We start from the raw sequence: 11,525 nt of genomic DNA on the forward strand, positions 1-11,525 counted from the left end.
ATAGGTTTGGTTCTTGTGTCAGGGTATTGCCTGTGCTAGAGACCTTTGATTACCATAGGTAGCTCACAGCAACCTGACACAGGAAAAACTCACCCATGCACAATACCTTTGACAAGGCGCAGCAGTGAACTGGGCTTTTCCAGCAAATGTATCTGGAGTTAGAACTCCAGTTTTGCTGAAGCACAGAAGTTGTTTCAAAGCACTGGCATGTGCAAATTGAAATTCTGCTTATAGCAAAATTTCACTTAAGAAGAAAGAAATGGTTGTATTAAACAACAACTGCAAAGGTCACTCTAAATAGTTCTACTATGGGAAATATCTTTCAATGTGCATTGATATTGGCTGTTTTTCTAATGCTGAAGATGATTCTTACAGACTGTCAGATCAAGCATACAGGCTCTTAGATATTAAGGTGATAGAGACCATCACAAGTTCAGGAAATCTTCCTTATTTAGGAAAGCACTGAAGCACATCAAAGTCGATGAGACTTAAGTGCTTTCCTTCATTCAGGCCTGGGTAAGTACCTAGATACTCAGATAAATAGATACGCTTGTAATATATAGGGTAAGATTTTTAAAAACATGCTCAGCTCCCATTTATACACTAGCTGAGAGGATGCATTTTACTGTCAAGAGGCAAGAGAGAGAGTCAGTAGATCAAAGTTTTTCTCTGTTTTGCTCAAACCCCTGAAAAATTGTGAATCCAGTTGCTAAAACAAAAAGTGAGTGGGTCATCCTTCTTCTCACTGCTTTTTTGTGATTTAGCTTTAAATATGGTACAAAAGTAGATACATTAGCGGACTTTCAGTCTCAAGTAAGGTGGAATAAGATTGCGCTTAAGGATGCCTATACATCTGCTCTGACGTGTTCTAATTAGAACACGTCAGAGCAGACTCAATTAATCAAGTCTGTTCCATGTTCTAATTAGAACACTCTAGCATTGCTGCAGCACTGTGTGTATAAGCTCCTGAGGGTTTAAACATGGCTGCTGGGGCACTTTAACTAAAGCTTGTCAAATGAGCTTTCGCAGATGAGCTTAATACATGCGACACTGTGGCGTTTTAATTAGAGTGGCTCTCCAGGAACCACTTTAATTAAAATGCCACACCCCCACCTCTGAGTATATGAATAGGTACCCTAAGTGCCTAAAAGGTGGACAAGGATCTGAAACTAATAGGAGTTATAGTCTTATATTTCAAGCCTTAGTCTTGCTAATCAAGGAACAGGATTAGATTGTTAATGGCTATTCTTTCTTTCTCATCCCTTTGGACCTTACAAATTCTAGACCACCCAACAAAGTGGCCTCGTCATTAAATGCCAAAGAAGATTGTTTCATTTGCATCACTGCCAGTTTGAACCACATAAGTAAGAAGGGGATAAATTGGTGTTCAGGGAGTAGCTGTCTCTGTCTGCTCCAGCTGAGCAGGGAGGTGTTCTCTAGTGCATCCTGGCTTCTGGCCTGGGTCACTGCAGTCATGTGGCTGCATTTGCTGAATCAAAAGTGAATGTCTGTTCACTTGCTTGTTGATTTAATTTACTAAGCTTAGACTAATTTATGAAGACTGAATCGATTCAGCTTTGGGTTTTTAGACTGTCTGTACTTAGCCTCAATGACAGTTTTGGTAAGCAGCCACGATCCTCTGGGTAGGATTTCATGGTTCATGAGCATATATAGCAGCATGCCTTCTGTTATCACAGATGATTCCTGTTCAGACTTATGCATTATTCTGATCTAGAGTTTTGGGGGATTTGGGTTGCTATTTTGTTAAAATCCTAAAGGTTGCATCCTGCTGTTCTGGGATGTATCTCTAGATCTCAGCTACAGCAGTTCTGGCTCCTTTAGGAGGAGAGAATCATCTGTAAAATCTCTTACTGGCCAAGACCGGAGCCATCTGGCTGAGGTTTGCTTTGCAGCAGCTTGTTGACTTAAGTGCATTAGTGGAAGGAGAGAGCCTATGGTTTAGAAACTGTTATGTCTGCAACAACAGGTATCACTGCTAATAATGGGAATTACTGAAGGGGCTAGACATACATCTCAGATTGGGGCTATATTGTGTCAGTGTTCACTACAGCACTTACACTGTTAAGTGTGTACCTGGAATATGCATGAGGACTGATTTTCCTATTTTAGAATGGAGATTATGCATCACTGAGTTCACGTTGTAGCTTTTCACCCTGTTTCACTGTAAGACACCTCAGAGTTGACAGGAACAGTACAGGAGGTCTAGCCAGAAAGTTTGAATCCAAACACCTTCAAAGTTGGCATGTGCTTATATTTCAGTCGCTTCATTATGTAACAAATACTATGACCCTCTGTTCTGTTTACAGTTGTTATAGAAGGGTGTAGTTTAACAGGTTTATAACTGATATTAAATGAAGAGACAATCAGGCATTTTGGTTCAGATTCTAATCTACATTACGGTGATGTTGCTCCACGGCAATCAGAGACATTGCTTTGAAATGGTCCTAGTAGAGCTAAGCCAAGACAGTGGCCCTTTCCCCATCTTGCTTTTACTGAGCTTCGTATTTCACACCCCACTTGAGTGTTTCCACTCTCATTTTTAATAGTCCACCCACCATAAATACAAAGGGGCTGCTTTGCCTCTGCTCTGGATCTCATATACTTGTTTATGGCTGTGCTAAGTCTGTATATGGCAGGTGTAAGACACCACCAAGTCACCGAGCTGTAGTATTTTACATCCACTTGGCACACGAGTAAATAACTGTGCGAAGGGCAGGGCAATAGAAAATCAATCTGAAGGCAGAATAAACATTTTCTTATGCCAGAACTGGAGAGATCTGCTGCATAATGCTTCTTCCCGTCAAAATGTGTAAGTCAGCTGTATTGTACTTAGTACCAGCTCATGCTGTCAGCTGCTGCGATCCACTCACTTCACCTCAGGAATCCATGGTAGACTCCTTACTGGCAGTTTAGCCACCTCTAGATCTCATATTCAACCTCTGACTGTTAAGCTCACTCACTCACTCTATCTATCCATCCATCTGCTTGATCTTATCCTTAGGGTATCATCCTTTTACACCATGAGCTTATTGCAGAAAATACAGTTGAATTTGTTTATGAGTTCTTACAAAACATATTTGAATCAGTTGCAGCTTCCTGAGTGGAACCCAGCGCACCTGAGCTGCAAAGTACTTCAGCTTGATTCTGTGTAAATCTTTTTTTCCTTGACTTCTTATGGTGGTTAGTAATAGCGATCTTTTCCAGTTGTTGTACCCAACATTTTATAATAGGAAATATTTATCTCCTTTTAACAAGTAAGGAAACTGAGACAAACAGGTACGTTACAACCAGCTCAGAGAAAGAGCTGTGATTAGGGCCGGGATACAAATAAATAACTTGTCAATTCCTCCTCTAGTCTCAGTCCCACTTTATAATGAATCGATACAGCTGATCAAAGGTTTGACCCAAAGCCTACTGATGTCAAAGGAAAGCCTCCCCAGTGACAACGGGTGAAATCGGCCCAATGAAGATGCCCCAAATCATCTTGCATGTGATAAGACCTGCCTTTTCAACTGTGCATTGCTTTAAGGCTCTCATGGAAACCATCAGTGTGTAGATTTACACATATAATAATAGGGGCAGATTCTCAGCTAGTGGAAATCATCATAGTTTCATTGAATTCAGTGGAGTTATGAACTTTTACACTGGCTGAGGATATGAGTGGAAATATGATAACTTACACTAGCTGTGGCTCTCTTCCTTTCTCTTTACCTTTTTAATCTCTCTCCCTCTGTCTGGAGTGACTGAGAAGCAGAACAATATTGTAGCAACAAATCCCATTTTATATATCACTTTCAATGGGGACCAAGTACTTTGATCCCTCAGGAAGCTTTAAAAATCTCAGCCTAAAAGCCCTTCTTATTAATTATCTGTATTGCAGCTGTTTAAGATAAGTAAAAGTATTTCCTGAGTTGCATTTTAAAGGCTTTATATGAAATGAAACAGTATTTGGTAGGAAATCAGTATGATTTAGATTATGATCCTGCAAACACATATGTGAATAAATTTGCTCACGTGAGCATTCTCTAGTGGAATAACTCAGGTAAAGTTACTAATATAAGTAAGATTGGATATGGGATCATGGCAGTTTCTGGGCTCTTCTTCAAGTTTTCAAATAGGAGACTTAGTCATCCTTGTTAAAAGGCTCCCCCTTTAAGAAATCATTACATAGAGCTGGGAAGATGGTATCAGCTAATCCTTTTTTGCGGGGAAAAGTGTTGATTTGATAATCACAACATTTTTAGAAAATTGGTGAATTGGTGGGGGAAAAAGAACACACAGAGGGTATGTCTACACGTTCATTAATGCACTGTAATTATAGTGCATTTAGTACTTGTAATAATAGATACTAAATTGCTGTAATTGGCGCTACTGCGCATTAGTGCAGATGAACGCTTTTTAGGTGACGTTTAATGTCCATTGGATTAATTTACTGCTCGTTAGCAGATTGGCATGGTATCTGCCAGCTGCACTAATGGGAAGTAGAATTAGTCCAATAAGCATTAAGAGTCTTGTGTAGACATGCCCAAAGTGTTTCAGGAACCTCAAGGTTTTATTTCAACTTTTTCATAACATCACTTTTCCATATTTGGATCCCAAACAACCTTTTTTGTTTCAATGTCCCTCCATTTAACTTAAAATGTTCATATTACCCAAAAGTTATTTTGTTTGACCCCAGCTAATTTTTCTTTAACTTTTAATTTGTCAAAAAATTCAAAACAATGCACTTCGCTTTGACACAAAGTGAATATTTTTTTCTGATTTTTCAGAATGGCCAATCAACCCCCCCAAAATTTGCATAATTCTACCACCTCCCTATGCTAAGGAACTTCACACTGATGTAACTGTATTGCTGTAATTATCCTGGTTAAACCCCTTTTGGAGACAGGCTCCATCCACCATTACACCCTAGTACAGCTTAATCTGGGAACATACCCAAGTTCACTTCCCTAGTCTGCAGGCACATTGTGCATGTATAAGAGATTTGCTTTTTCCATCTCACTAATTTAGATAGATCCTTGTGGATTCCTTGATGTCAGAAGACCTATTTCTCTACCCCTTAGCACAGGCTTTACTGTCCTTTGATTCAACAGTGAATACTCTGGGTGTTGCTTTCATTTCAATCCTGCTGGTGGATCTTCCATTTTCCCCTGCTTCTGTCCTCCCAATTTGCTCTGCAATGTCAAGTTCTGAACAACCTTTAGCTTTAACTTGAGATTTGTCAGGGCAAGAAAAAGGGCTTTGTGCTTTCCACCATTCAGCACTACAGCAAGCAGAGGATAGCCTCCAGCTGCCAGTAAATCAAGTGGAGTTACATCAGGGTTGATGTTGCTTGAAATTCTTGCATCAGCGCTCGAGAGCCAGAGCAGAGAGAAGAGGGGGGTAGAGAGGAGGGAAGCATGTGATATGTGATTTGAATGGGAGCTGGTCAGTTCCCTGCCCCTTTTGGCAACATTTATTTAAAAATAATAGATTGACAAGAACCACAGGCTGAGATTTTTTAGGGTGTCAAACTCCTTTTGCATTTTAATAGGATTTGGGTACTTAAATCTCTTAAGCTTCTTGGGATTTATAGCCTGAAGTTATTACCTTTGACAACTGTTCAGTGTCCTGTACGGAATGAGGTGGTGAGGGTCTCAGTCTGGCTATGTGGCATTTCCTTTTGCCCTTTGTATTATTAAACTGTTCCTGCAGAAAGAAACACATTGAAACGTTCAGACCTGCAAGCCGCATCATTGTAGGTCTGAAACTTTTCTATTCTTTGTGGGTTTTTTGTGTCACACTAGGCCCTTCTGTCATTACTGTAGACATTGACTTGACCCCAGCACTGGTATCTGAGCTTCTCTCAACCTTTAATGTATTTATCCTCCCAATACCTTGAAGAGGTCAAAGGTTCACTGTAATGTCATGTCAAGCTAGCATGGCTCAGGCGGGTTCAGTTTCGGTACCCAATATGGACATGTTTCCTTTGATGTCCCAACCCAAATAGTCAGGTAGCCATTAACAGCTTGGTCAACCAGAGGGACAGGCTTTGGCATGAATCCTGAGTGAGGTTTGAAGCTGCACATCTGTAGCTATAGTGTAATTGTTTAATTACTCTTCCACTGTGTCCTCTACTCGTGGCATGAAGAGAAGTGTTACTATCGTTATTTCCAGAAGAGGAACAAGGGCACAGAAAAATGAAGGCCTAGACCCTCAAAAGGTATTTAAGGGCACAGACAGAAATGACAATTTTTGCCCAATCTGGCCACAGAAAGTGGTCTATAACTGTGACCAAACACAAGGGCACAGCTGCAGACTGCTTCAAAAATGGCTGATTGGGTGAAAAACTGAACCCTCATTGCATGAGGGTTCAGATGAAGCCATTTCAAAACATAGCATCTTCTGTAACTTGTATCTGAGTTGCCTCCCAGCCGGTCACTCTTTTCAGAATGGGAGGAGGGGAAAGGGAGCGGAAGGAATTTGGTCTGGGTTTTTTCAGTCCCCGCTGGAGGGTAGGGCGGGTGTATTGGAGGCCCTCCAACACTGCCTGGGAAAACCCTAGAAAAGCTCCCTCTGATCCTTTCCTCCCTCCTATTCCAAAAACAGCCATGGCTGGCAGGGAGCTGGCAGGGGAGGGGAAGCTGTTGCCAGCAGTTAGATTCCCCTCCCACCTTGAACCAAGTAAACTTCTGTTTGGTCCAGAGGATTGTTGTAACTCAGAATGCTTCCTGCAAAGTGCTTTCAGTTACTGCAGGGAGCTGCACTTCTGTCTGCACCCTAAATGCCTAATTCCCATTGATTCTACCTAAATCTTCACCTAAACTGTGAGGATCTGGATCTAAGTGACTTGCTCAAAGTTATAATGTAGATAGCAGTTTTACATTTACATACATAATTCATCTTCCCAAATCATTGTAAGGGATGAAAGTATTTCCTCCTTTTTATAGATATGTCACTGTGCTGTCTAGTGTTTAAGGGACTTGGAGAAGTCAGGTGTATGTGAATATAGAATGAGCAAAGAGACGTGGAGCCATATGGCTTTTTTGCCTCAGTTTCCTCCTTTTTATTGGGGATGAAGGTACTGTGAAGTACTTTGGGATACAGAGTTGAAAAACACCACTCTGTTTATCCTGATATATTTTTTTAATGATCCCCAAATCTGGACACTACCATTGTGTCCAGTTTTGGGTGCCACACTTCAAGAGAGTTGTGGACAACCTTGAGAAGGTTCAGAGGAGGGCCACTCGTATGCTTGCGGGTCTGCAGGCAAAGCCCTACGAGAAGAGATTGAGGGCCCTGGATCTCTTCAGCCTCCATTAGAGAAGGCTGAGAGGTGATCTTGTGGGTGCCTACAAATTCATTAGGGGAGGACAGCAAGGAATAGAAGATGCTCTGTTTACCAGGGCACCCCTTGGGGTAACTAGGAACAACGGCCACAAGCTGATGGAGAACAGATTTAGGTTAGACATCAGGAAGAACTTCTTTATGGTAAGGGTTGCCAAAATCTGGAATGGCTTCCAGGGGAGCTGGTGCTCTCCCCTACCTTGGGGGTCTTTAAGAGGAGGCTAGAAATGCCCTGGCTGGCATCATTTGACCCCTGCGATCTTTCCACCCCAGGGCAGGGGATCAGACTCAATCTGCTAAGGTCCCCACCGACTCAAACATCTATGAATATTGAAGTGGATTATCATAGGCTCTCCTAGGATGCAGGGTGATGTCATGAATTTTGTGATTGACAGGCTTGGTGTTTTACACTGTTAGTGAAAGATGGTTCCAGGTTAGGACTGTTCTGAGGAATAACCTCAATTTTAATAAACTAGACCGTTGTTCATCATTTTGTTTCAGATTTCAGTGTTTCCTGATGAATATTATAGTTCCCTGAGGGGGAATAGTGTCCATAGGTATTTATACACATACCTTTTCATCCTGCAATGTGCCACAGATCCAGCGAATTCACCTTTGAGGTGGTTTAGTTCAATGGCATGCCACCACCATTTTCTCAGCACTGATGTGGATTTCGCTGCTTATACAACTGCATATGCTGCAGCACCTGGCACTGCAGCACAAGCATGTGTACAAATGCCTTTAGAGCTCACTCATTAACATGCTGCCTAAGATACAATCATTTAGCTTGCTTTCTAGCCATATGGCCCAAACCAGAGCGGCTCGTGAAATGAATACTTTGTGTAAATAGAGAGACCCCATGAGAATTAGTTAAATAAATGCAATAGCAACTTTGTGCCTTAGACTATTGGAGACATCATTCAACATCTGATCAGCATTATATAAAGGATCATGCTGAGATACGGTGCTAGGGTCAGGGAATCCCTGACTTTGTTATCGCCAAGGTAACAGATACTCAGGTTATGGGTGATGTAGAGCTGCCTTTCCAAGATGATGGCATCCAAAATACTTGCTATTATGGTTTTCCTATGAGCTCACATGTCTATGGTAAACCTCTAATATGGGGAAATATATTTAATATATTATCACATAAACTAGAATTTCACCATAGTGTTTTCCAATCACACTTCCTTCCCATATTTTGGCTAATGTTCCTTGCTTTAGGCTCAAATGCTATGCTAAGACTACTTAGATGACTTACTATTGTCTTCATTCCTTCCTTCCATGTCTCATCTGCTCATCTACCACAAGGTTGCTGGAATTGTTTGTCTTTGGGCAGGAACCCCCCTGAATTCTGGATTGGCTCAAATCTGGACCTGATGGAGGATCTGGAATTTGAAGCTTGGACCCATCCCTAGAAGATATTTGAGGATGGTACAATGCATAGGGTTGGGTTTTGTCCTCACTTACATAGGTAAGGTGTGTGCTGTGCTAGTGCATCACCTATTTCACCACTGAAATCAATAGTCATCTCAGTAAAAAGCCAGAGTGAATAAATGGAGAACAAGTCTTGACATTAATCCACTTTGTGTTGATTTCAGCAACAAAACATTTTTCTGAGCGGGGGTGTATTGGATTGTTCCAACAACAATATAGTGGCTCCTAGCATAAACTAACAGGGAAATGGATTGAAATCTCCCTAAAAACAAAATAACTGCAGATAATTACATATCATAATACATAGTTTATTATAGTTGATTCCCTTTAATGAATTAAGCAAACACCAAGCATTCTCTTGCCTTGCACCCATCATTGTATGGGCACCTTTGGCTCAACATTGTTTGCAGAGATGTGACTAAGAGCGTGGTACTGTACAGCATGGAGTATGCTTGATCCATGGTAATATTTTTTAGATGTGTGGAAGATAACAGAAGTTACAGACACTCAGCAATACCAATGCTTTAAAGAACAACTTTTGCCTATATTGTGGCTATGTCTGTGATTATTCTGATGTGTCTTCGTCTCATGTTGGTACCAACTATTATTATTAACGGTTTTTAATTCAGTAGTACCTAGCCATGGACCAGGATCCCATTGTGCTAGGCATTGTAGAAATCTGGAATAGAAAGAGCTCTATAAGACTACTAGAGATTTGCCTGAAATCACCCCCCATGTTTTTGAAGTTCAGTGTCATCCACTCAGCATAGGCTCACATCATAATATCCCGCTTCATAGGACTACGTTGGCCCTGCAGGAATGACATTTCAAGGAACAATGCCCAGCGGTGGTTGAATGCTGGAAGCTATCTTAACTTACCCAGAGTCTCTCCGCACCATTCCACTTGGACAAAACTTTTATGGGTCATTTGGATTTTTGCCCAGGCTTTACAAGTTGTCAGACCTTGCTTGAGCCTTTTTCTTCCCATCGAAAGCCCAAATCATTGCCATTGGTGATTTTTCATAAGATCAAGGATAAATGTGATTTTCTTTGGAGGTCATCTGAATTTCTATTTCTATCATCCAGAAAGAGTCAGTAGCCAGAACACAAGGCTTGTGCTCTCTTCTCCCCCTACATTTAGTTTTTTCCAAGTCCCAAGTATAATCCAAAGCACTCTTGCATGTGATCATATATTACGCTTGCAACTAGTTACTAGGCCAGTATCTGACCCCTTACTAAAACCTCTTTTCTCCCATTATCAGTGTCCAACGGGGGGGCTGGTATTGGCCCCTGTTTTAAGGAAGGGATGGCAGCAGAGAAACACTTAACTGGAATGGATGTGCTACACCACAGCACTCTTTGATGATGTCAGTCAACAGCAGGCTTTTTGGAGGCGTCATGGTCCTCCTTAGTGAGCACCATTGATTGGTCAGGCCAGCTGAAATGACCTATAAAAGAAGAAGCACCGGTGAGTGAGTGCCCCTGGAGAGGAGAGAGCAGAGCAACTGAGTGGGTTGTGCGGAGTCTATATAGAGGCGCAGAGATCTAGGAACAGTCACCATAGCCAGATGATGGCTTGATACTGCTGCCATAGAAGTGATGAGCTGATGGACATGGTGAGTTCCCAAGAAAATGAGGAGTCCATCGGCAGAAGGAAAGAGAGAAAGGCATGTAAGTCTCCACCTCAGCCCCACTGTGGAAAAGGGATCACTTGAGGGGAGGGAGGAGGACTATTTGGGGACTCAGCCTCATGAAAGACTGCCTGTGACTGGCAAATGTGGGCTCTCAAAGTCCAGGGAGAGAGAGACTATATTTGCTTAATGTTCGAGGTTATAGAGAGGGAAAAGTGGAAACTGCCTTGAAGAGGAATAAGCCAGGTGAGGAATTTCCACCTGCCAGACAAAGAAGAACTTTGGGACTACAGAATTGGTTGGGCATGGACAGAGTTTAAGGGAAGGAGGAGCCCTGCGGCTGAGACTGACATACCAAACACCTACAATTTCAATGTCAGCCATCTACCCTTTTGTTGTATTTTCTTTTCTCTCCCATCAGGGCATGGCAGGGGAGCCAGAGGGGCTGACGGTGATCAGTGTCACCAAAGACTGCAAAGGTGCTCTGTAACAACTTGGCCCATTGGCCAGGAATCTGAAACATCTCCCACTCAGATGAGGATTATTAGGGAGAGGCCACCAATTGTGAAGGAGAAAGGACAAGACAGAGCAAGCCAGTACAGATACGGGAAAACCTCAAGACTGGCAACAAGCTCATGAGATTATGCTGCAGTTGCTCCAAAACCAGCAGGCGCAGATGGAGGAGTTAGTGAGGATGAGAGCCCAAGAAGCCAAGGTTTGGATCATGATTCTGTCATGATAGCAAGAGCTGAGTGAAAAATTAGAGGCCTGGCAGGCAGCCATGACATTGATGACAGAGGCGATGACAATCCCGACCATGACACCAGAAGATGACGTAGAGGCCTTCCTGAAATCATTTGAGGGGGTGATATTGGTTGCTGGCTGAGATCCAGCCAGATGGGCAAGCTAACTGGGCCTGCTACTAATAGGGCCAGCTCAAGTGGCTTACAGAGCACTGTTGTGGGCCAATGCAGTGGATGATGAAAAGATAAAAAGGGCCATCCTATACCATTTAAAGGTCTCCCCAGAGTATCATAGGCAATGTTTCTGAGGGGAAAAGAAGATGGAGGAGCTGTGGCCTCAGCTATTGGCCTAGATGCTGAAGAGCCT

At 42.3% G+C, this 11,525-nt stretch overlaps 1 long non-coding RNA gene across 1 annotated transcript in view; it reads left to right on the plus strand.

The window, feature by feature from the left end:
• LOC109313198 overlaps positions 1 to 11,127 on the plus strand; it is a 28,200-nt gene extending 17,073 nt beyond the window's left edge. Inside the window, exons 2-3 of the long non-coding RNA XR_002101985.1 lie at positions 10,473 to 10,479; positions 11,115 to 11,127. This is a non-coding gene — a long non-coding RNA (uncharacterized LOC109313198). The remainder of the gene's footprint in view (positions 1 to 10,472; positions 10,480 to 11,114) is intronic.
• The last annotated feature ends 398 nt before the right edge of the window (positions 11,128 to 11,525 follow it).

Source organism: Crocodylus porosus, unplaced genomic scaffold, assembly GCF_001723895.1.
Source record: "Crocodylus porosus isolate Cpor-Errol unplaced genomic scaffold, CroPor_comp1, whole genome shotgun sequence".
Classification (NCBI taxonomy): domain Eukaryota; kingdom Metazoa; phylum Chordata; order Crocodylia; family Crocodylidae; genus Crocodylus; species Crocodylus porosus.